The 27,126-nt window shown below is 34.9% G+C and overlaps 1 long non-coding RNA gene across 1 annotated transcript; it reads right to left on the bottom strand.

Moving 5' to 3' along the window:
• Positions 1-14,661: 14,661 nt before the first annotated feature.
• On the bottom strand, positions 14,662-25,804 carry LOC108580519. The gene is made up of 3 exons (XR_001891669.3): positions 25,789-25,804; positions 25,414-25,447; positions 14,662-15,477 (listed from the first exon to the last, which is right to left on the bottom strand). It is a non-coding gene; the product is annotated as an uncharacterized LOC108580519 (long non-coding RNA).
• Between the last annotated feature and the right edge of the window lie 1,322 nt (positions 25,805-27,126).

Below are 27,126 nucleotides of genomic sequence, written 5' to 3'. Positions count from 1 at the left end.
GTTTACACACTTTTTTTTTCAGGTGTATATGAAATGTTCACCAAGACAGACAAATGTAGATGGATTTCAAACTTTTTGGAACAGAGCTAAAGCAGTGTTTGGAAGAGAATGGACAATTTTGTATGGTTATATGAGAATCAAAGAAATAAGCTATGTAAACATTAAAAGCTAATCTCCAAGTAATTAGAAGGAAAAATATAATGAGGGTAAGAAGATAAATTGTTAAAAAATAGAAACAAGCAATGCAGAAAGTTGACAAAGACAAAACTTGTTTCTATTTACTAGTCAATAAATGAAAGGATAAGACAAAATTTACCGATATGGGTAATAAAATGAGGATATCACTGCAGATTTTATAATAGTGCTACAAATGTAACCAATTAGAAGTAGAGAAGTTCTAATGAAATAATATTCTCAAAATGAAATAAAAAGTCTCAGTAGCTCTGTATCTATTAAAGCAATTGATCTTACAATAAAAAATTTTCCACATAGGAATCTCCTAGACCAAATAGTTTTAATAGTAAATTTTATCATTTATGAATAGCAGAAATAATACCAATCTTACACAAAGTAATTCTGAAAAGAGAACAGAAAAGAACTCTTCTTAACTAGCTTTAAGAGGCTAACATAAGCCATTCGCAAAACCTGACGAAGCGTTTCAAAAAAGCTGCAGACCCAAAGTCTTGAGGCAAACATCATTAAGAATGCAAAATATTCTAAATCATAAACAAATCAAATGCATCAATGTAAAAGAAATCCCTCAAAATAAGTAAATTTTTTCTCGGGAATTTGAGGTTAGTTTAAGATTTTGAAATCAATTAAATATTTTAAATAGAAAAACGATGAAAATTAAATAACCATCTGAATAGATATTTAAAATAAATTTGAAAAGAAAAACAGCAATTATTAATTAAGAAGAATCTCAGAAAACATGAAATACAAGGGAAGAACCTCAGTCAGATAAGAGGCATCTAGGAAAATGCTATAACTAATCATGTTTAATGGTGAAATATTAATCACTTTCCCTAACATTGTGAACAATGCAAAAACGTTTGGTATTCTGACCTTCATTTAAATTTCACTGGAGAACCTAGCTTATGTAATAGGGCAAGAAAAAATAATAAATGACATAAAGATTAAAAAGCAAAAATTAACTGTCTCTATTCTTAAATGCATGATTATTCGTGAAAAAATTTCAATGAATCCAGAAAAGAAACATAGAACTACTAATTGAATTTAGCAAGGTCAGGAAACACAAGGTCAATATACAAAAGTTATCTTTTCTGTATGATGGCAACAAACAATTGAAATTGAAAAATTTTTTAATTCCACTTGAAAAAACAAAGCAACATAAAGCTGAAATTCTGCAAGTGTGGAAATACATTGGAAAATTCAAAAGAGACATAGAAACTCAAAAGTCCTCAGGTATGGTATGAGCATGTTTGTGTGTGTGTGTTAACCTTTTCCTTAAGTAATGCTGATTACTGTTGGTCTCTGTTTAAAGGTATCCACCTTTTGGTTTTTCCATTTTCATCAGGGTTATCTAGAGTTCCACTCAAAGACCACCCATCAGCTGAATCATAGTGCTCCACCCAGTTTTTATCACAATTTTATAAATCTGAAAAAAAATCTCAAAGAAATCAGAACAAAAAGCCTTCCGTTTCTGTTCTAAGAACTCTTTGAGTGCCCTGGAGCAAGTGCAGCTACTCATTCTTTACATTCTTTATAAAGGTAACAATCTCTAGTTATTTCTAAGTTGGAAGCATGTCAGAGCCAAGACTAGCTAACGAATTTAGTCAGAAGATTGGCTCCAAAAATCCAAGGTCTTTCTCAACAAGTTAATAGTTATTTAACAGTAAATTTCCCTGGTACTCATTTGATGAGATAGTGCTAAATAAATTGGATTATATTCAAATGGGTGAGAAGGGAATGGTATTTCGTCTGATTTGCAATTCATCTGATCAATCATCTAAGTAAATAGCAAAGTGATTAATACCTCTGAACAAGATGAGTTTTGCCTTCTTCCTATAATTTCTCTAGAATTTCTATTTTTATATTAAAAAAGACAATATGTAAGAAAATAATGAAAATATATAAGGTAATTGTTCTCCCTCCAACTTTTAAAGAAATATAACTATGAAGTAATTATATAACTGTATACTTACATATATATTTACATATTATATTATATTTGGCTATTTCAATAAGTCACTGCTGTATAGAATTAATAATAGTAAAATATTTAAAAAGTTGATCCCAATGCAAAAGGTAATGAATGTCAGCATCTATTTTATAACTACTAATTTAAAATAGAAGTGATAGGTGAGAGCTCTGATTATTTTGTTTATTTTAAAAAAAGCACTGCCTACCATTTGCTGGGTACATACAATAAGGGAAGAGCATTGATTAATTACAATACTAAATGAAGATTTCTCTGACAATATTTTATAAAGAGAGATAAAAAGAGAAATAAAATTTATAACCCTAAATAAGCTTAAGCACACTAGTTTGGGTAAAAACAAGTAATATTATTTTAGTATCTGGTATTAGTTTTCTATTCTTGTGTTATAAATTACCATAAATTTAGCACTTTAAAACAACACTCAATTATTGTCCTTCAATAATTGTTTAATTTTTATTTTAATTTTTGTGGGTATTCAGTAGGTGCACATGAGATGTTTTCATATAGGTATGCAAAGGATAATGCATGCAATTCCATCACGGAGCATGGGGTATCCAACCCCTCAAGAGTTTATCCTTTGTATTACAATCCAATTATACTCTTTTAGTTATTTTTAAATGCAGAATTAAATTATTATTGACTATAATCACCCCCTTTCTAACTATTTTCTTTTGTATTAACCATTCCCACTCTTCCCTCCCACTTCCTTTCCCAGCCTCCAGTAACAGTCCTTCTATTCTCTATCTCTATGAGTTCAATTATTTTAATTTTTTGCTACCACAAATAAGTGAGAACATGTAATGTTTGTCTTTTTGTGCCTTGCCTGTTTCACTTAACATAATGATCTCCAGTTCCATTCATGTTGTTGTGAATGATAGCATCTCATTCTGATTTATGGCTGAAAAATATTCCACTGTGTATATGTACCACATTTTCTGTATCTATTTATCTGTTGATGGACACTTAGGTTGTTTCCAAATCATGGCTATTGTGACCAGTACTGCAGCAACCAAGAGAATGCAGATATCTGTTTGATAGATGGAGTTCCCTTCTTTTGAATATATACTCAGCAGTGGGATTGCTGGATCAGATGGTAGCTCTATTTTTATTTTTTTGAGGAATCTCCAAATTCTTCTTCATAGTGACTGTACTAACTTACATTCAACCAACAGTGTACAAAGTATCCCTTTTCTCCACATCTTTGTCAATATTTGTTATTGCCTGTTTTTCGGATATAAGCCATTTTAACTGGGGCGAGATGATAATTACAGTTTTGATTTGCATTTCTCTGATGACCAGTAATGTTGAGCACCTTTTCCTATATCTATTTGCTATTTGTAGGTATTCTTTTGAGAAATGTCCATGCTGATTTTTTGCCCACTTGTTAATCGTTATTAGATTTTTTTTCCTATATAGTTGTTTGAACTCCTTATGTATTCTAGTTATCCATCCCTTGTTATATGGATAGTTTGCACATATTCTCTTCCATTCTGTGGGTTGTTGCTTCACTTTCCTGATTGTATCATTTGCTGTGTAGAAACTTTATAACTTGATGTGGTCCTATTTATCCATTTTTGCTTTGGTTGCTTGTGCTTGTTATTACTCAAGATATTTTTGCCTAGACTGATATCCTGAAAAGTTTCTCCAATATTTTTATAGTAGTTTTATAGTTTAAATGTACAGCCTGTGGAAACATGAGCCAATTAAACATCTTTTCTTTATAAATTATCCAGTCTTAGGTATTTCTTTATAGCAGTGTGAGAACGGACTAATAAATTGGGGTGTCAGCATTTTGCCCAGATTGGTCTTGAATTCCTGGGCTCAAGAAATTTGCCCTCCTCTGCTCCCCAAAGTGCTGGGATTATAAGCATCCCCAGGCTTAACCTCTCGATTTTCCTCTTTTATGTCTGCGTCTTACCTCTAGCAACCTTTCTCAGCCAAATCATTTACTCATCTATTACAGAGCTAAGGAGACATCATGTGACAGAACCGTGGTAGGTAGTGATTCTGGCCAATTAGACAAAACAATTCCCAAACCTATGATTTCTTTACTTGCTTCCAGGGTAAGGGGCGGGAAAACATATATCTTCCCAGTTGCTTGGGCAGGTAGGGCTAGTCATGTAATACAATTCTTTTTAAGGACATGTGAAGTCCTTAAGTTGGCTGAAAGGCTTTTGGAGAAGAATACCCTGTCTCTCTGATAAGCAGAAAAGCTTTCCCACCCTTTACATTCCACCTCTACAGCCAGGCTTCTGGTTTTCTGCCTCTGATTGCAGTTCTGATACTGAAAATCTCTATAAAAAATGCGGGACCCTGAGGAGAAAAGTATGAATACGCTTAAGGAACAAGCATAGCAGAGACAAAGATGGAAAGGGACCAGGTCCTTCATGATACTGGGAGACAGCCAGACTCAAGCCAAATGCTTACACAGTTCTTTTAATTGTAACATCTGGCCTTTATGGGGAATGGGTTTAGTTTCATTCAACAGAGAAATGAGCACCTAACATGGTGCTTTTCATGTTTTAATTTTAGTACATTCCTCACTCTTTGCACAGAAAATTACCCAAGAAACCTGAGTTTGTTGGTGTGAGATGCCAATGCAGTTTCACATTTTACCAGGAACTACTCTTTGCTTCCCTCCTGCAAGCTCAGGCCCCCTAGTCTGGGCCACACAACAGTTTCATATTATAGAAGTTTTCTCTCTGGGACATGTTATTTTTCAATCTTAACTGTCTTACAGCAGACTTGTCAGTATATGTCTAAGTGTTTAGCATAAAGTTTTAAGTTCTTTCTCTTGACATCATATGTCCCAAGTGAATGGTGCCATGTGATTATATGCCTATTGATTTTGCTGATGATGTTTGATAATGAACGAGGCTATTTTCTGTTTAGAATATAATTTTTTGACGAATATCAAAAAATTGCAAATGTCATATTTTCAAAGTAATTGCCCCACAAAGATGAGCATTTACAATATTTTACTCAGTGTTTTCCTCGACTGACATCTAATTGACTAGGAAAAACACAGTTTTTGCCTGCATTTACAAGTGGATTGTTTTCTAAAATGAGTGCTTGCATTGCCAGAACCTTAAATTAAATAGGGTCATATAGTCCAAACATTTAAAAGATACTAACCAAACATGTAGTTATTGGTCAAGATGATCTTTTTAACATTGTTGATCAAAACAGAAACAAGTAGTCCAAATCGCTAGGAAAAAAGAGAGAATTGTCTTGTAATTTTATTATATGAAAAAATGATTAAGTTATCAGAAACCTAGCAATCCCAATAACAGAAAAGTAGCATCAGGAGAGGGCATTATATTTTTCAATTTGGTGGAATTTAGGATACGTAATTGCCATATATTTCTTTGAAAGCTACATTTACAAATTACATTCCTCCAGTTTTCTTCCCAAATACTTTTTGACATCCTGTTTTGGTCTATGTAGAAAGATTGGTCTTGAATTATCCCCTTTTCCAGGAGAGAATTATTTGAAGTATTTCAGACTATCCTAAGAATGCATCAAGCTGTCTTTGGTACTGAAGAAAGTTACATGTCAAAAACTTTTCATAGACCATTATGAAAAGCAACTGAGGAAGGTCGCATATAATGCTTAGGCATCATAAAATGTAATAATTCTAGAAAACTTAATTTACATATTTGAACAAGAACTTAAAATTATCAGTATTTTCTTAAATACACGAAGAAATCCCTGCTTCCTGTATAGGCAGTAAGACATAAACACACATGAAAATAACAAAAACATTCTTTAGAAATTAATTATAAAAAAATAACCAGAAGAGCATAGGTGTGGCTTATATTTGCTTATTTTAAAGCAAAACTTAAAAAAGAAGTTCACTGAATGCCCAATATGTAAGCAGTTTTGTTTTAAGCAGACAAGGTAGAAAGGAAACCAACACATTTGGGCAGTAACCTAGAGCTGTAGTTAAACTTGTGGATTTCAGACTAAAAGAAGGCTGTTTTTGAATCCTATCATTAGCTGTAGAGCCCTGGGCAAATTTCTAAACTTCTATAAATTTCAGTTGCCTTATTTGAGATACATGGAAATTATAATGGTGTTTCTTTCATAATGTCATTGCAATGATTGAGCTATTAGGTTTAGTACAGTTCCTGGTAAGTGCATGTAATTCTGAGAGCACTTCTTCATGCCTGTATTATCTCATTTAAACTGCACAGTAACCCTGTGAAAAACCTTGTGTTTAGAATACATTACCTGATGAAGAAAATATGTTTTTCCAATAGAGGCATAAATATTCTTCAGATAGTTTGTCAGTAAGAAAATGCTCTCAATTTACTTTCCTTTATGACGTTGTGTCATTTGATTTCATCATTCATAAAATCTTTTTGTGGACAAAAACAAATGTTTATTTAGTGTATGAAAGAAAAATAAAACCCCAGGACCCCAAATTCACTAAGTCAAAGGGAAAGTTAGGTTTTGGCACCGAGTCACACACAAAAAAATTACCTTCCTTTTGTTTTCAAACAGATAACTGTAATTTCACATGCTTACTTTATCTTACATAACATGTAGATTTAGTGGGCATAAGATGAATGTGTAACTGACCTTTCTCCTTACTCTTTTCTTTCTACATGTAAAATGTAGATTCACCAAGTGCTAATCAGAGCCTCACAAGAATGTAACCATTTACCTCATTGCCTACCCACTCTCCCTTTATTTTTTTCTTTTCTCCTTCCCATCCTGCTCATTCTTTCCCCTTTAAATATTAAAGTTCTCAAAATTCTACCTGAAAAAAGCACAGGGCACAGATCCTACTGTGACTTGTGCTTCTTTTTCCCAGATGTCTCCTCAACTTTGTCAAAATAAACTTCTAAATTCAGATATGCCTTAGTCAACTTTTGGTTTAGATTTTTGTAATTACAGAGGGCTTCTTTAAATGGAGTTTGGCTCTTGGCCTGCAGCAACACTCCTATTGGGGCTGGCACTAGCAGAAGCTCTTAATTACTCTGACTGATTGGATGACTTGCTGAAGACTATGAGCATCCCCCTCCAGAGATCCTAAATCTCCCAAATATTTTGGTTGAGATCTGAGGTTTATTCTGCCACATAACTCCTTTTCAGGGAGTTTCCTACTTCTGCGAAGGTGGAGAGTAAGTCATCAGCAGAGGCTCTATTCCCTGGGTAAGGAGCTTGTTTGGGATTTTGTTTTGGGATTTGGTAGCTTAAGATAAAAGTTTATTGTTAGTTTTCTACAACTTTTCCTCATGCTCCAAGATCTCAACTATATGTAAATCGTGCTATCACTTTTTTTCTTTTCTGTTTTTTTGTTTGTTTGTTTGTTCGTTCCAGTTCATCTTCCATTATATTTGACCAATTTTGGTCCATCTTCCATTAGATTTGACTGAAACCCCTGCAGCTGCAAAAAGCCTAATTCCAGCTTGTTACACACTTTCCCTTTTTAACTTCAGACAAAACTGACAGGCATTAACATTGAAATAGAGATTATAGGACTGACAAAACTGACTCTTGGTGGAAATAAGATACCAGATTTTAACCTCACTCTGTTATAGCATTACATGACAGATAGCAGACCCTGAGGGAAATACAAATATTTTACCCCATATATATATACTTTAACCTATTCTGAACTGGCTCTGAAAAGTTTTCTCTTGTGGGGGAAATTTGCATCTGTAGAGAATTTTCATTACTTTAGCAAGGCCTTACATTTCTGGGTCTTTCCAAGATCTAGGAGAGATTAAATGAGAGTCTGACACTTAAGATCTAAAAAGAGACATTTACCATCTATTCTCTTTCAAGGCTACTTCCTGGAAACTTCATTTACATAACAAAAACCTTGGCCTCCACAACCGCCCATATCTTACCTCAAGCATTTCTTTCTACTAACTTCAAGTCTTTAGACAAAGTTTATCTCTTTCAACTAATTGCCACTCAGAAAATCTTTGAATCCACCTATGATCTGTAAGCACTAACCCCCTGCCCCCACCACCCACTTCTCCACTGCTTCAAGGTATCCTGCCTCTTTAGGCTGAACCAGTGAACACCTTGCATGTATAGATTTATGATTTTGAAATATCCCTATTTCAGGATATTACATTCTAGGAAGGAAAGCAGATTAAATGCAAATAAATGAATAAACAAAATTATTTTATGTTCATTTGCTTATAAATTTACTATATAGTACATATTATATAAATACATATGTTTGATAATATGTTTCAAGAATTTGTATTTGATAGAGGGAGACAAAGGCAGCAACAAAGACAGAGGAAAGTCCCATATAAGAAAATAAATGAGGCGGTGTGATGGCTCAAGCCACTAAATCTGGCTGCTTTGGGAGGCCGAGGGCAGGCGGATCACAGTCAGGAGATCGAGACCATCCTGGCTAACCGCGGTGAAACCCGTCTCTACTAAAATACAAAAATTAGCCAGGAAAGGTGGTGTGCAGGCATTGTAGTCCAGCTACTGGGGCTGAAGTAGCGGGAGAATGGCGTGAACCCAGGAGGGCTTGCAGTGAGCAGGGAATCGCGCCTTTGCCTCAGCCTGGGAACACAAGCGAGACTCCGTCTCAAAAAAAAAAAAAAAAAAAAGAAAATAAATGAGGATGAGGTCTGGAAATTCAGCTGCATTTCGGTATTGATGCTTTCTTTTTTTTTTTTTTTTAGATGAAGTCTTGCTCTCGCCCAGGCTGGAGTGTCGGCAGTCTCAGCTCACTGCAAGCTCCGCCGCCATTCTCCTCAGCCTCCCCAGTACTTCAGGACTAGCTCCACTAACTAATTTTGTATTTTAATGAGAGCAGCTCAATATCGCCCATCTCTAAAAATGGCTTTCCGACAAGCATCACTCTTAAGATGTGACAATTAATCCCTGATTTCAAGACTTCTAAAGATACAGTAATCAAGATGTGTGGTACTGAATAACTATAGGCAAATAAATTAATTGAACAGACAAACCAACACATATATGGACAGTTCAATTTCAACAAAGTGAAAAGGCAATTTAATGGATAAAAAGATAACCGTTCTATGCAGTCATTATAAGTTCCATTGAATGGATGAAGAAACTGAGATTTGTCTATATTATCATAGTTGGTAAGTGATGTTGTCAGACCAGTTTAACATTTATTTCTTTGTACCATTCCAGAGGAGGAGAGTAAAAGTGAAGGAGAAAGAGGCAAAACAACTGACTAGACCACATGCTGAACAAATTGTAGCTCTCATTTACTTTTCAGATAACATAAAATGTTATAACTGCTTTGGATAACAGTTTGGCAATTTCTTTAAAAGTTAAACATACACACACACACACATATATAAAAACATATACATATAATCATATAATCTAGCCATTACACTCATCAGTATTTACCCCATCCTCAAATAAAAGCACAAAGCTGTGAATGCCCATAGCAACTTTATGTGTAATAACTGAAAACTATAAACGACTCAGACACCCATCAAGAGTGAATAATTAAACAAATTGTTTATAGTGAGAAATTGCAAAAATATTATCAATTAAAAGGAATGAGCTACTGATAGCAGCAACAATGTACACAAATCTAGAAATAATTATGCTGAGGAAGAGAAGCCAGAAAAATATAATATGTATTACATTGTCTCATATATATTAAACCATAGAGAATGCAAACTAATCTATAGTGACAGAAAACAAATCAGTGACAATCCAGAAATTAGAGTAAGGGGTAAGAGGAAGGGATTAAAATGGGGCATGAGTAAAATTTTGGGAGTGATAAATATATTTATTATCTTGACTGGTGATGGTTTTACAGATAAATACGGTGAAAATTGGCAGATTGTACATTTTAGTAAGTATAGTTTATGAAATGTCAATTATATCTCAATAAATACTAAAATGATATAATAATGAGAATAATCTAAATAAAACATTTTTAAAAAAATTATAGTGAGATTTGTTCTCTAACCATTGTAGTTAATCAGTGTTACTGAAGACTAACCACATATAAAACCTTGTTCCCTTATTTACAGAAAGTTTCTCCAATACAGTTTGTACACTGTCTATTCATGTGAGCTAATGCTTTAAAAATTAACATATTAATTTTCCTATATTATATAAACTTAGTGTTTTTTCCTAATAAATTAATCATCACATTTTCTTTATAGGTTTTTTTTGTGGATAAAATTTAATCAACCCATATCATTTTTTAGTGTAATCTTTCCCTGGTGAACATTAAATCTAATTATTTGTTATTTGCATTTAAAGTAATTATTTTAATATGGGCTCTTTCCTAAGCATTTTGAAAATTAGTCCTCCAAAGACTTTTGCTGTATATAACTTTCTCTCTTGTGTTTCGTATAATTATTATATAGTAGTATAATTTAAAGGGGAAATGTGCAATAAACTCATATGCCTTATTATTAAAAATAGGTACTATAAGTTTTACTCCTATGCCAATTGGATGGAAGATCAAGAGTTGTGATGATTGGGAGGCTGAGGCAGGAGAATGGCATGAACCCAGGGGACAGAGTTTGCAGTGAGCTGAGATGGCGCCACTGCACTCCAGCCTGGACAACAGAGTGAGACTCCATCTCAAAAAATTAAAAAATAGTAAAATAAAATAAAGAGTTGTGACGATCACTTTCAGTTTTTAGTTTTACCGAAGACAACAGAAACAGTCCAGATTGGTCAAACTTTGACATTTATGAAAACATTTAGAGACACAAAAACATACAAGCAATTTTTGGTGATTAAGACCATGGGCTCTGGAATAAGAAATTGATATTTAAATTCTTCCTATTTACTGTTACATTTAAGGCTTTGGTTAAATGTTTATTTGTAAAAAGATCAAAGCACTTTCACATATTTTATTTCTTTAAATAATTTATGTCATTCAATTTTTGCCCAAAGAGATAATAAATCAGAGTAGACAACGAAGAAAAACTACTTTTTTCTCTTTTTTCCTTAGCAGCATTTTGGAGGAAAAAAAAACGAAGACAAAAATTGTATGGTAATATACAACGTAAGTGTAACATATATGAAATAATACTATTTCCTCTAAAAACATTTATTGAAGTAATTCTCTTATGTTTAAGTTTGAGGAATAGATTTCTGATGTTTCTGCAGATGTAAAATATGTTTTTGAGCTAAAAATACGTTTTTGAGCAGTTGCACAAAAGCAATTGAAAGAAATTGCTACATATATAATAATGAAATGATTTTAATTTTTTGTCTATTCTGATTAGTTAGCAGGTAGGTTCATTATTTAACAATCTAGGTGGTAAATATTTGGTATTCTTAGCTTCTCTTATCAGGAAAAAATGGTTTATAGAAAAGAATCTGAATAACAAAATATTTTAATTCCAAGTGCCTTGATTTATATTTTAATTAATTCTGAATCCCAGATTTTAGGGAATGAAAAATTCTCATTTTGTAACTTCTTTGCTGAAAGAGAGAAGTCATATACATTTTGTTTTTCATTTACTATAGCAAAATGAAGACTTTAAAAAAGAAAACAAATTTTAAGAGTTAATAACCCCTTACTAGCTGCTTGAGCATGAGTAAAATTCTTAACACTAAAACTCATTTTTAATAGCAGTAATTATAGGTAATAAAGCATATTCCTCTAAAGTTTGTTGAATAAAAAAGTTGAGATAAGCCCATAAGTACTTAGAATACCTTACAGAAAACAGTTAGCAACAAATAATGGTTATTATTATTTTATTCTATTATATATTGTCCACTTAATTGAAGATTTTCAGGAGAATTTCTACTAATTTTCTTACCATATATAGAAATTGTTCTCCTAAGCAATCTGTGTATTTTTATCATAATGCCTATGAATTATATAAAAATGCCATTTGTGTCACTACTAGAAATCTTGGAGCCAGGTTGATGCCTCCAGCCCTGAAACATATTTGTATACACTGAGATAGGCTAGTTTATTTTACAACAGCAAGAACATCTATGTTGCAGTGGCTTAGAGACAGTTTATTTCTTGCTCCTACAAACACCACTACAGGCTCTCTACAGAAGCTGTAAGTTATGAGTTAGTTGTTCCAACATTTCAAGCTACTTTGATGTTATGGTTTCATTTTGAACTTGAGCCGACCTGTGCTAACTGGCAGACCTATTGTTGGTATCTCTTCCCAACTTCACGCTTAGTGATATAATTTTGATATACCACTAGAAGTCATGAAATCAGCAAATGCTATTAAGATTTTCTTTTTGCCTTGTTTCAGAAATAGTTGTTAAATATTTATCAGGCAACTTCATCAATAAACCCTTTCATGAGCTCCCTTGCAAAGTAAGAAGATGGAAATTTACACATCCGCTTTTAAATCCTTCCAAGTCAAATAGAAATGATGCAAAGTAAGTAGATAGCATTATGGAGGCACGGTTTGAAATAAGGTGAATAAAGGCCTTTCTATAAACTGTATTCTGTTTTTAAGTGAGGAAGCAAGCCATGTGGCTGACAAGGAAAGAGAAAATGCAAAGTGTCAGGGTGTGTTTAAGAAATGAAAGGTCAGTGTGGTTAGAGTGGAAAGAATGACTTGGAGGGTGGTGAGAGATGAACACAGAGAGCAGCCAAGAGCCAGGGCATGTAGGGCCCTGTTAGCCAAACTCAGAAATTTGGAATTTAAGTGAGATAATAATTTATTTGACAGTATTGAGAAGGGGAATGACATTACAAGAGTTAAAATTTTAAGAGTCACTTATGACTGTCCTTTTAAAGAATGACATCTTTGTTTCTGAATGGAAGTGTAATTTACTGATCAAAAAGCACAGGAGTAAAAGCAAGTTTAGGAGGAAAGAACTGCAGGGAATTCACAAGCTCGGGTCTTTGTAACTGACTAGGGTTTGAGTATTGTACAGAAATAAAAGCCAGATATATTTATGTATTATACTCATATATTTTGGTCTGTTTTGAATTGAGGAATGTGCTGTGATGAGAACAAAAACTGGGCATGTGTTACACATTTGTACAAGGGGTAAGATTTGTATGCAGTATATTTAAGAGAGTTTTTCACAATGACCTTCACAGAAAAAGGAAAAGATTGCAACCAATAAGCTTGGAAACTCAGTGACTCTGAGGCCATTCAATCAGGAAAATAGACTATTTCAGATATGTCCCTGAATAAGTATGCAGAATAATTCACTCTGTTAAAGAATGCATCCATGCCTGAAGTTCAGTTTTTGCTCTTACTAGTATGATTTTCCTGAACCCTCTTTTCCTTTTATTAAAAAAATATAGTTTTCATTTATCTGAAATTTATTTCTGAAATTCTTACAAAACTTTATCTAAAAACCATTTTATCAATTCAGCGTATTAATGGAAAACAGTCTAATTTCTCCTTTGCCAAAACACTATATCATTTGTGTTTTCCTTCTCCTCCACAATCATTATATGCTTTTTGATGCTTTGGTGATCGAGTTACTTACCTGATTGTCATAAATTGTCTGCTATTTCCCCAGACATTTTTGGGAATATTCCCATGGTTTTTATTTGTGGTATTTAGATATGATTGTCAGTTTGAATATTATGTTCTAAAGTCACACACTTTAATTGAATACAATTTTGAGTGATGATTTCAGTTTCAAACTTTTGTGTCCAAAAGTAAACTGATAACACTTCCGTCCCACATTCACACAATTTCTCCAATTTAGAAACAAAATATAGTGACTGGCTATGATTTTTAAAACTCGAAGTTTTAGTTCACTTTGAGGTGAAGGGTGATTAAAAAAACTCCTTCACTAGGATACAACCCAGCCTCTCTTCTCTGTAAATAGAGTTAGGAATGTAACATGGCTGTCTCTGTAAGGAGGTCCAGGCCCTACTTGTCATTTTTCATAGTGGGGAAACTTGTGTGAGGATCATTTGATTTTGTTGGAGGCTCATGTTAATTTTTTAGTTTTGGCTATCATAGTTGCTATTTGATTCAAAGACTTTTTTCTCTATGATTCTTAATTTTGAAATATAAGTTAAAATGGATAATGGATATTGCATTTTTTAAATTTTTAAATGTGAAAATAATTACAGAGATAATAATATAAACAGACATTAATTAATCAATTGTAAGGACTGTATTATTCCTGAAATCAACCCTATGAAATGTTTACTATTTGTTTTACCATATTATAGATGACATGATATAGGCATAAAATTAAATTTGCAATATTAGTAGATTATGGAGATTGTACATTGAGGAGTCCTAATCTGAACTCAGAAAACTTGATGACAAAACTCATTATTACCCATTAGCATGTACTTCTTTACTCTATACTACAGAGAGACATACGACAGAAATAAAAAACTGATACACAGTGTTTGCTTGGTTCCATATCTCAGATACTGTGAATAATGCTACAATGAAAATAAGAGTATAGGTATCTCACATGACATAGTAATATTGTCACAGGATCCTTAGGAAGTTGGTTTTCCAGCTGTAAACTTCTATGGCCAGTGACACCTTTGTCTGAGTTTTGTTCCACTGACTGGGCCTGTCAGGATGTGCTCAGCCAGCACTACCAGCCTGGACACCAAGCCTACCAAGGGGAAGCCAGGTGCAGAGAGGAAAGGAGACCATGAGCAAGTAAGTGTAGGATGTTGCTTCTGCTGCTGGTGGGGTGGGCAGATCTACATTCTAACAGAAGCGCTGAGTCTGTGCAAGCCTGTTGCTGAGTCTGATGCACCACAATCGGCTCCCACTCTGAGTACCCATGTCTGGATGAGAGGCATGTGGTGGTGCCTGGAAGCTTGCAGATGCCAGAAACCACAGAACATCAAAGAGGATGTCACAGATGTGGCTCGGGGAGTCCCTATGTCTGGGCTCCCCAAAGGGCCACAGCTCTTTTCTCCTTCTTGTCACCAGCAATGTGGCTAGTGGGAAGTGTGTTTCAGCCCTGTTTGTGTTACAGTTCTTTCAGTCTCATGATTTGGTGTGTCCCAAGTTCTTGTCCCTTGTCCAGGAAGAATGAGGTATGTGGACAACTGGAGGGTGAGCAAGGCAGAGAGGTACTTTATTGAGTAACAGTACAGTTCTTGGGAGACCTGAAGTGGGTAGCTCCTTTCAGCAGGCAGGTTATCCTGATGAGTGCAGCTCTCAGCAGAGAGGATGCCCAGAGTGGGTAGCTCCTATATGCAGGCAGGTCATCCCAATGAGTGTGCATTCCTCCGAGGAGAGGAGACTTGGAGTGGGTAGCTATTATCTGCAGGCAAGTCATCCTGGGTCTGTGCTGCTGTCAGCTGAGAGGAGACTCAGAGTAGGTAGCTCCTATCCACACGCAGTTAGACCTGATGCCTGCCCAAGTCTGGCTGAGTCCTGTGTTTTTATGGGATGAGAAGGAAGGGAATGCATGTTAATTTGTTCATGGGTGGCCATATATGGGCCCAGAAAAAGTACCATAAATTCTCACTCTTGTTGGGGAACTCCACCCAGAATTGACAGCCTGACCCTCTGGCTTCAGGCCATCCCTGGCTTGAAGGTAGGGCTTCACCAGGGACCCACTCCTTTCTGCCCAGGAGACTGTCTGCCTCCTGCTGCCATCTATATGCTATCCACGACTCCCAGGTTGTTCATGTTGAGGAGTGCCTGTGGGTTCTTGCTAAGCTGACCTCAGCCCACCCACCTTGGCCTCCCTCCCATGCTCATCGACGCCCAAAGTCCAAAAGAGGCAGAGGCAGCAGGGGGCTGGAGTGTCAGCATGGCACTGAGTGCACACACACCTGGCCTGGTCATGACAATGCCTGGGCTCCACAATTTTGCTCTGAAATCCAAGCAGGCACCTGCAGCGGTGGGAAGTCAGGCAGCAGGAGGAGGCACTTCTGAGTCTGCAGGGGCAGGGGAGCCTCCTGGGTCTGACTGGGTGGCTGCAGGTGTGCCTGGAAGGGTGGGGTTCCTGCCCCCCCAACTTGGAAGGGGGTAGGGCAACTGCTTGTTCCTGGCGCCTGCGGGCTCCATGGAATGCATAGCCCCTGTCGTGCCTCCCCAACTGCAGTCAGTGTCTACTTAGTGGTCGCTCCAGACTGGCTGCTGCTGCCATCAATAGCATTCCCTTTAAGCGTATGCTCAACAGAGGGATTGCTAGGTCATATAGTAGTTCTGTTTTTCATTTTTTTAGAAATCTCCATACGGGTTTCTATAATGACATCTGCAACATTAGGACGGTAGGTAATAAAATTGTACTGTATTTGGTATTCATACTAAATGAGTAGACTTCTAATAATCTGCTCTTGCCACACAAGAAAACATGAATAACTATGTGGTATGGTGAATGTATTAATTTGCTTCACTTTAATAATCTTTTTATTATCTATATGTATCCCATAACATCATGTTTTCAACTTTAAATATGCAGTAAAATTTGTTTTAATGAAAATAGTGTAAGTGCCATCTTTTATGAAGAACGCTTACAAAACAAAATGAAATTGACATGTGTTCCCACATTTCTTTATCCATAAAGTGCCATCCTAGCACTTGGAGAGCATAGTATATTTCCTGACATCAAAATCAATAGAATAGCTTATACTAACTTTGAAGTAACTCTTCAGGTGCTATTGAGTCTTAAGTAGACTTTCAATAGCACCAAGCTTGTGCTCTCATTTCTCAATAGCACCAAGCAGGTACACTTATTTCTAAGTCTTTGCTGATAGTAGATTCCACTTGCTTCCCCTCAAAATCATGCTATCCTTTTAAACTCTAGCTATCTTTCTTTAGTTTGAGGAATAGAACAGCAGCCCCTGATAGCCAAAATGGCTTGGTACTGTCAGTTAAACCTTGCTGCTAAGAGCTGTACTACAGCTAGCTCTTGGTGTTCTTTGAATATAAACATTTTCACTGAACACTAACTCAGAGAAGGCAACTTTGTGACCATGGCAGATTAAGAAAAAAAGAAAAGCACTCTGTAATAATGCCTGAACTCAGAGAAGCAAGAACATTGTTCAAAAAATAAGCAACAAAACAAAACAAAACAAAAAACAAAAAAAACCTTTTCCCTATCCTGGCTAACATGAGTTACTGCAGCCCTTTCACCTATTGTAGCTTTAGCTTAGTTTCATTCTACCAACTATTTAGATAAGATGTAATCGGGAATCAATCAGAATTATTCCCTTATCCCGCTAGCATTGAATCGCAATAAAAGGGCTGCTTTTTTGAACCCTTCCTCAAATGATCTAACGTAAGTTTAAATCCTATAAGTAATTTCAAATATCCTCTCAATGATACCCCCGCAGACTTTCGACATTGCACATTCTTCCTCATTGTGAAGAGTCAATATGCTCAACTATAATCTATTAGAGATATGTTACTAGTGAATTTTGATTTGAGGGTGTTGATTAACTTCTAGTGTATGCTTGTAACCTGACTATTTTACCTAGAGCAGTGTCTAGAATATTTGTTTCCTAAAATCTAGACTCTCCATAAGGATACACAACCTTCCAGAATAAGCCAAACATATTCAAACATACCCATATATTAGATCAATGCACGCACACACCTTTTAATAATTTTCAGCCTCATTTAAACTCTTTGCCTTCCTCCTCATTTAGCTAAAGCCTTCCATGTCATATTAATGAGCCACTGACAGTGGCTTCCAATTAAGTCAAGTTCTAGTACACATTTCTACCTTGTTTTACAACTCCACTTATCTACTACTAGACAATCTTTTCTAAGTGCTGCACTCTCATATTTAATCATGAGACCTGAAGATGAACCAAGCTAAAAACCACATATTTTGGTGGTCTTTGGTAATTGTAATACATATTGACCCAGAAAATAGTAGAATTTATCATTGAATAATAACTTTGCCTTTATCTGTCAACTGAAAGAATATTTCTGCTGAAACCATACACTATTTTCCTAAATTCACTTTTTGGTTCTGTTTGTCACATGAATATTCTTAAATACATTCAGGTCTCATTCGTATTGCAAAATAGTGTAGTTCAGTTGCTGATGCAATATGTTTTCAAGTGAGACGGTTTTAAATCTTAATATGACAATTTAGCAGCTGTATGATTCTAGGTAAGTCCGTAAACTTCTCAACAAGTGATAATAAAACTTCACTTGGCCGGGCGCGGTGGCTCACTCCTGTAATCCCAGCACTTTGGGAGGCCAGCGTGGGGAGATCACAAGATCAGGAGATCGAGACCATCCTGGCTAACATGGTGAAACCTCGACTCTACTAAAAATACAAAACCAAAATTAGTTGGGCGTGGTGTCCGGCGCCTGTCGTCTCAGCTACTCAGGAGACTGAGGCGGGAGAATGGCGTGAATCTGGGAGGCGGAGCTTGCAGTGAGCCGAGATCGCGTCACTGCACTCCAGCCTGGGCAACAGAGAGAGATTTTGTCTCAAACAAACAAACAAACAAACAAAAAAACTTCACTCATGGAGTAATTATAAAAAATAAATAATAATAAGATAAATTTAAGATGTACAATTACATAATAATTTCACCAAAATTCTGAAATCCAAAACATATAAAAAATAAAAGTTTGGCAAAACTCATTTAGAGACAAAGTTAGCCTTGAAAAAACGTAAAGTTATTCATAGTCTGTCTTTATTTATCCTAGTTCGCATAAATGTTCATATATTTTACTAAAAACTAGCAATAGATTTGATTACAGGATGCTGCCCCTGACTCTGCCAGAAATCTTATGTAATACAGAATTTACATGGCATTGTCTTACTACATTCTCCAAATTTTTGAATTCTGAAACCCATTTGGCACCTATTATTTGCTCTACTGTTGTTCTCTTCAATAAAAGAGGACAAAGAAGAGCAAATGAAGCAACAGAATACTTTGAGTTTAGCTCATGCACAGAGTCAGCAAAGTAAGTTTCTAAAATTCTCATGAAATTGTCCTTTCCAAGCAGTGATGACAAGATATAGATGGGGAAAGGCCATGTGGATATTGAACTCTAAGATTTATAACTGACATGGAATTTGTAATTAACCTAGAACTGACCTGCATCAGTAGAGTAAGCAAGAGCCCAGCAATATCTTAAAGCTTCCTCAAGCGGTAAGTCTCATTTTATCTATTTTATGTTTCTTAAATGCTGCCAAGATACCTGGGAGTGGAGTAAGAGCATTTGGGCTGGATTCTCTACTTTATTTGGTCAAGCCACAATGATGACCTTCAATCAACTTTCCTTTTGTTCATTTAATTCATAATTTATGTTTTCTACATTTTTTTGCACATACTATTTCATTTTTTATGTTAGCTTATGTATTCTTACAAAAAACTAATATTTGTTCTCATAAAATAATTTACTATTAAACATTAATACAGTAATTTATCCTTTTTATATAGAGGATTATAAATCATGCTGCTATAAAGACACATGCACATGTATGTTTATTGCGGCACTATTCACAATAGCAAAGACTTGGAATCAACCCAAATGTCCATCAGTTACAGACTGGATTAAGAAAATGTGGCACATATACACCATGGAATAATATGCAGCCATAAAAAAGGATGAGTTCGTGTCCTTTGTAGGGACATGAATGCAGCTGGAAACCATTCTCAGCAAACTATCTCAAGAACAGAAAACCAAACACCGCATGTTCTCACTCATAGGTGGGAATTAAACAATGAGATCACTTGGACTCTGGAAGGGGAACATCACACACTGGGGCCTATTATGGGGAAGGGGGAGGGGGGAGGGATGACATTGGGAGTTATACCTGATGTAAATGATGAGTTGATGGGTACTGACGAGTTGATGGGTGCAGCACACCAACATGGCACAAGTATACATATGTAACAAACTTGCACGTTGTGAACATGTATCCTAGAACTTAAAGTATAATAAAAAAAAAAAAATTCTACAGATCACATAAATGTATGGGCTATCTAGATTCTAGGTAGTAATTATCATTCCTACATTGCCATGTCTCTCAATTTATAATTTTTAACTCAATGAATCCAAATAAAAGCAGATATATATTTAACCAAAAAAAAAAAAAAACCCAGAAAAATTAGCAATGTTAATCTCCATAAATATTGTAAGACCCTATGAATGTTCTCACACTTAATAGCTCTTTTTTAACATTTTAATAGAACTTGTTATTATTACTTATTGTTAGTACCAATTATCCATATAATACTTTGCATTCAGCTTTTATTTGAATTTATAAATAATAATACTGTCATCAAATTTAACATTCATTTCTACATGACAAGAATCTCCTGCCAATTGTTGAACATCTGGGATAGATACATAGACATCTAAGAAATAACCTTTAGTTTCATTAGGGAAAGGACATTTTTTACTTAAGAAGAAAAACATGTTACAGAATATCAAGATGAAAAATATTTAAAAATGAGAATAAAATTTTATATTTTATATATTAAAATATGGACTGTCTAAAACTGTCTTTCCTCCCAAATGAAACAATTTCTAATCAAACTTCTAAATCTTGTATTGATTAAACAGCAAGTATTCATATTGATAGCATATAACATATTTATTGTTAATGGTAAATTTTAACTGGGTTGTAATGTTAGGAATTCTCAGACACACTAGCAGTTTACCTGCCACCTTGGCTGTCAATACTTTAGCATTGTCACTAAAATGATGTACACTTTATTTTACATATTTCTAAAAACTTGTTCTGAAAAAACTCACTAATTTTTACTTTATTTCAAAATACTGCTATAGATAATTTCTGTTCCTGCAGTTATTCTCAGGAGAATCAGAAAAACATATTTCAACAAATCTCAAGTTTTGATAATACTATGTGCGTAATTTAAAATATATAATTCTACTATCTGTGAAATATTGCCTTTGAAAAGTTATTATGGTTACTTATTTCATGAAAAATTAAAAAATGGAAAATTAAAAAATTATATTGTATTTTCTGACATCTCTCTGAGATGCTTACACTTAGGAACATTTTTTCAGTGTTTGCAATGCAGTATGTGCAGTAGCTACTTGGAGTTGGCGCAGATTACTCAGGTTAAGGGCAGAGTTCCATAAGACTGGTTATCCTTACTTCAGACGACAGCTGCAAGCACCACTTCTGACCAACTATTTAGAAATTTGGCATGCCCACTATCACCTCAGGTTTGATAACTTACTAGAACAGCTAACAGAACTCAGGAAAGCATTGCACTTATGATTACAATTTTCTTGAAAATGATCCATGTCAGAACAAGCCAAATATGGGACTCAGAGGGTTAAGTCTTGCAAGATACCAAATGTGGAGTTTCTTGTCCTCAGGATGTGTCATCCTCCTGTAACATTCATGTGTATCAGGAAACTCACTGGAGTTTTGTTGTTCAAAGATTTTATATACTTAGAGTTTCAGTACTTAGCCATGATTAATTGAATCACTGACCACATTATTGAACAAAATATCCCTCCTTTCTTTCTCAGAGGTAGGGCTGATATCATCTGTCTCAAAAGCTTGAAACTTCTAATCTTATCATTATTATTTCTTGTGTGACCCATCCTTAGTCATCTCATTACTTTAATCTCAGATTTGGTCTAAGGGGCCTACTGTGAATAACACTCATATCATTAGAGAATCTTCAAGGATTTTGAAGTTACCTCCAGGGAACCAGGGACAAAGTCAACTTATTTGGTATTATACCAATGTAGAATCACACATGTAGTCACATATATATGTGATTTCAACATTTTATGCTACATACTTGCAGTCACAGTATATTCTAATTGAATATGTGATTTCTGCATGATTTGAAATACTTTTACTGTCTTATTTTTACCTACCAGCCCTTCACTCCCTCAGCTACCTGGTTACCAGTGTTGCTTAATTAAATTTTGAATTTAAATAACAAAACTGAATGTCTGCCATATAGCTAGAATCAGTGTTCATAAAAGTAATCTAAGTTGGGTAAAGTTTGTTCTATTCTCTATGCAACAAATATGCTTCTTGTATCTTTTGTGGAATTTAAAGACTCTAAGTGGACTCCGAATAAAATAAGAATTCATAGCACTTTTCTATAATAATTATATACACTAATTTTACTAGTTACTGAAAAGGTACTAGGTATAGGGCTAAAAATTTCACATATAATATGCATAGATGTAAAATCTAAAAAATCATCAGGTATATTTTTTCTTTGTATTTTGTTGTTGTAATATAAATTTACCACTCTCATTATTATTAAGTGTACAGCCCAGTTGTATTAAATACATTTGTAATATCCAGTTACCATATATCTCCATAAATTTTTTGATCTTGCAAAGCTGAAACTCTATAGTCATTAAAAGAATAATTCCCAATGTCTGCCACTCCCCATGTCTTGGGAACAACCGTTATATTTTTCATATCTATAATTTAGACTACTATCATTACCTCAATGATAGAGTTTGGTTGAGTGTCTTCACCCAAATCTCATGTTGAAATGCAATCCCCAGTGTCAGAGGTGGGGCCTGGTGAGAAGAGATTGAATCATGGTGGCAGATTTCCTATTAATAATTTAGCACCATCCCTTTGGTGCTGTCCTCGAGATAGTGAGTGAATTCTCTTGAGATCCTGTTGTTTAAAAGTGTGTGTTGTGGTAGCCTCCCTTCTTCTCTTGCTCCTGCTCTGGCCATATGATATGCCTGCTCCCACTTTGCCTTCCACTATGATGGTAAGTTTACTGAGGCCTCCCCAGAAATGCAGCAGATGCCAGCATCATGTTTTCTGTACAGCCTGCAGAACCACAAGCCAATTAAAATTCTTTCCTTTATAAATTACTCAGTATCGGCCAGGCGCAGTGGCTCACTCCTGTAATCCCAGCACTTTGGGAGGCCCAGACGGGCGGATCACGAGGTCAGGAGATCGAGACCATCCTGACTAACAGAATGAAACCCAGTCTCTACTAAAAATACAAAAAACTTAGCCAGGCGTAGTGGCGGGTGCCTGTAGTCTCAGCTACTGGGGAGGCTGAGGCAGGAGAATAGTGTGAACCCAGGAGGTGGAGCTTGCAGTGAGCCGAGATCGCACCACTGCACTCCAGCCTGGGCAACTGAGCGAGACTCCTAAATAAATAAATAACCCAGTCTCTAGTATTTCTTTATAGCAAAGTCAGAAATGACTAATATAGAAAATTGGTACCGAGGAGTGATACATTGCTATAAAGATGCCTGAAAATGTGGAAGCAGCTTTGGAATTAGGTAACAGATGGAGTTTGTAATAGTGCTGAGAGCTCAGAAGAGAGGAAGATGAGGGAAAGTTTGGAATTTCTTACAGACTGGTTAAATGGTTAAATGGTGGTGACCAAAATGCTGATAGTGATATGGACAATGAAGTCTAGGCTGTTGAGGTCTCAGGTGGAAATGAGAAACTTATTGGGACCTGGAGTAAAGGTCACTTTTGCTATGTCTTAGCAAATAACTTAGCTGCATCTGTCCATGTCCTAGGGATCTGTGGAACTTTGAACTTGAGAGTGATGACTTAGGGTATCTGGTGGAAGGAATTTCTAGGCAGCAAAGCATTCAAGATGTGGGCTGGTTGCTTCTAACAGCTTAAGCTGTTCTCCTAAGCCATTAGAGTCTATTACCAGGAGACATACATCACTGTTAACACTATTAGACAGGGCATCCTCCCACCTAATGGAAAAACAGTTCCTGCTACCTCATTTTACTTTCTAGTCAGTACTTGAATCTTTATTGAAGATCTTACCAGAGTACCTATGATTTATTATTTAATTTGAATGCTTATACTTTTTAGACTTTTTTGGTTCTTCAACAAGCCCTAACCAGTGTGAAAAAACAAGAGTCTGTGACAGATGAGCTGAATGAATCTTACCTCTGTCTACAATTTTGGTGTTTTACAGAAAGACAATTTATCCTCAATTTCACACTCAGATTGGATTTAATCTTTTGCATTAGTGATTCTGATACTAAGCTTGATTCCAGCACCATAATCAGAGCTCTGTTTCACAGTAGGTGACTTATGTAGATTTGTAAGAATATCCAGAGAGGAAAATCCCCAGTGACCTTACAGTGATTAACTGTTTTATCTTTGTAAATTTCCTGGACAACGTAACTGATGGCCCTAATACAGAGCAAATTTATTTTGTTCTGGCTCTACTGAAGACTTTAGTTACAAGTTTAGATGTCTTGTCAAATTAACTTATATAAAGATAGTGTTTGTTATCCCGATAGAGATGCCATGTAACCCAAGTGCAGGAAAAGCACCTGGATCTGAGAACTAGGAAACTTTCAGGGAAAATAAAAAGTATTTCATCAATTTCTCGTACATCAATGCAGTATTATTTTCTCTCATTTCTGCTTTTTTTTTTTTTTTACCTCCTCATTCTCAATTCACATCTTTTGCTAATAACAGACCTATAATGGTATCAGTCCAAATAGTTTTATGAATACAGATTATTATTGCTTGCTTTGAGTCAAATATGCATTTTGGTCTAGTCAACGGTGATGAGGTTAAATTACACAGTACAGACATACATTCAAGAAGATATCTGTGAGTGAGAACTCTACCTTCCAAATCACCATTCAAATATTAATATCGTAAAATATTGGTGCCATTCTTATAGTATTAGGGAGGGTATGGACTTTATTTCAGGACCAATTGGAAATATCAAGTAGTATAAAACCATTCAGATCTGGGAAAACCAACTTTATTTTAGTGTAAGACATCTGTCAATTTTATGTATTGTGTCATCCTTTGTAATACTTTCTTTGAATGTTGTTTTTTGGTATGAAAATAAATTTTAAAAATGAAATAAAGTCACAACTCTAAAAAGGTTGTATTTATTTACTTTGATCCTGATTCTATCTTATGCAATATATGAAACATATTGATATAATAAATCATGTTGGAATATGATATATTAATAAAAATCTCAACTTCAGAGTTATAAGGTGAAGTCTAAATTTCTCAAGAGTACAGAAGTCAATATACTTGCTACTAAAATTTACTCAAAGAGGTAAATATATTTCCCAGTACAGATGGCCCACACAGCATGGTAATATTTCACTTTCCATGTTACAAAAGCACATGTTAAATTTAACTGAATGCAAAAATGTATACACTCAACTGTTTAAGTATAGGAAATCAAAATAATTTAAGATTTATTAACACAGTTATAGTCTTCTTTTATATAACTATACATGTATATTTATATATAGTCAAGGTCAAATAAGTTTGAATTTAATATACAACTAATAAAGCCAAATTATATTTCAGTATGAAACAATCTGGTATGTTCAAATACATAATCTGGAGAAGGAAATTTGAGAAAGCAGAAAAATCAGGTAAAATATAAACCTGGTTACCTTGAGAACAACGTCACTGCTGTATTCTCCGCTGCTGTTGGGCATGTGGAACAAAAACAGAGGACAACTTAGAGGCAAAAATAATGGGTACACTAGAGAGAAAATATCTTACGGTTCTTTCTAATGACCACAGAACACAGAGTAATGCCTTATAAATACTAGTGGAAGGCGTTTGGGTCATAAGGGCGGATCCCTCGTAATGGCTTGATGTTCTTCTCATGGTAATAAGTGAGTTCTCACTCTACGAGTTCAAGTAAGATCTGATTGTTTAAAAGATCCTGGCACCTTCTCTCTCTCTTGTGTCTTCTCACCTTGTGATATGCTGGCTCTCCCCCTTTGCCATCTGCCATGATTATAAACTTCCTGAAGACTCACCCGGAGTAGAACAGATGCTGAAACCGTTCTTGTACAGCCTGCAGAATCATGAGCCAAATAAACCTTTCTTTCCTTTATAAATTGCTCAGTCTCAGGTACTCCTTTATAGCAATGCAAAATGAACAAAAATAGTCTCTTAAATAGTGCTTAAAAGAAGAAATATCTTAAAACATATATATGATGGCTTTTAAGCATGTGTATACAGAACTTGATGTAGTTTAATACAGAATGGTATAAGTTTCAATAAATCATTCCACATTTCATGATATTGCTTCATATAGTATACTCCAAAACAAATATGAATAGATAGATGATAGATGGAGAGATAGATGGATATAGAGATGTTGGATATAGATTTGTTTTTACATATATGTATAGAGATATACAAAAGTATTTAAAATAATATATTAAATTATTATAAACACTTTAGAGAGAAAAAATATTTTATTTTTATTTTTAAACTACTTTGTTGGAGTGTAATTGACATATAAAAAGCCATTCCTACTTAATATATACATCTTGATTAGTTTGAGGACATGCATACATCTGTGAAATCATTACCATCATCAAGACCATAAATGCATCCATTTTCTCCCAAAGTTTTTCTCCCACTCCATTTTCTATTATTATTATTATTTTTGTGTGTATGGGTGTGCATTTGTGTGCATGTGTGTGCAAGTATGTGCAGTAAAAAGCACCTAAAATAAGATCTACCCATTTAGCAAATGTTAAATATACAATATAGTACTGTTGGCTATAGGCACAATGTTGTATAGTAGACCTCTAGAGTTTGTCTATCTTGTATAACTGAAACTTTGCACCCTGTTACAGTTACCTCCTCATTTCTCTCTTACCCTATCCTCTGATCACCACCATTCTACTCTCTACTTCTATGAATTTGATGGTTTTATATTCCAAATATAAGTAAGATCATGCAGTATCTTTCTTTCTGTGTCTAGCTTATTTCACTCAGAATGATATCATCCAGGTTCACCCATGTTGCCACAAATGACAGGAATTTCCTTGCAAATAACATTGCATTGTATGTATATCCCACATTTTCTTCATCCACTCATCCATTAATGGACATTTAGGTTGTTTCTAAATTTTTGTTATTGCAAGTAATGCAGCAAGGAACAAGAGAGTGCAAATGCCTCTTCAAGATCCTGATTTCAATTCCTTTGGATATTTGCCCCAAACTGGGATTTCTGGATCATATGCTCTTATCATCTTCATTGACATATCAAACATGATAGATTTTTGCTGTTTCCTATGATGTTAAATAAAATATTACATTTGTTTTTTATTTTTTATTTTTGAAACAGAATTTTGCTCTTG

The sequence above is a fragment of the Papio anubis genome, chromosome 11, assembly GCF_008728515.1.
Source record: "Papio anubis isolate 15944 chromosome 11, Panubis1.0, whole genome shotgun sequence".
Classification (NCBI taxonomy): Eukaryota; Metazoa; Chordata; class Mammalia; order Primates; family Cercopithecidae; genus Papio; species Papio anubis.
The sequence above is the reverse complement of the archived record's forward strand: the minus strand, read 5'-3'. Positions and strand labels throughout refer to the sequence as shown.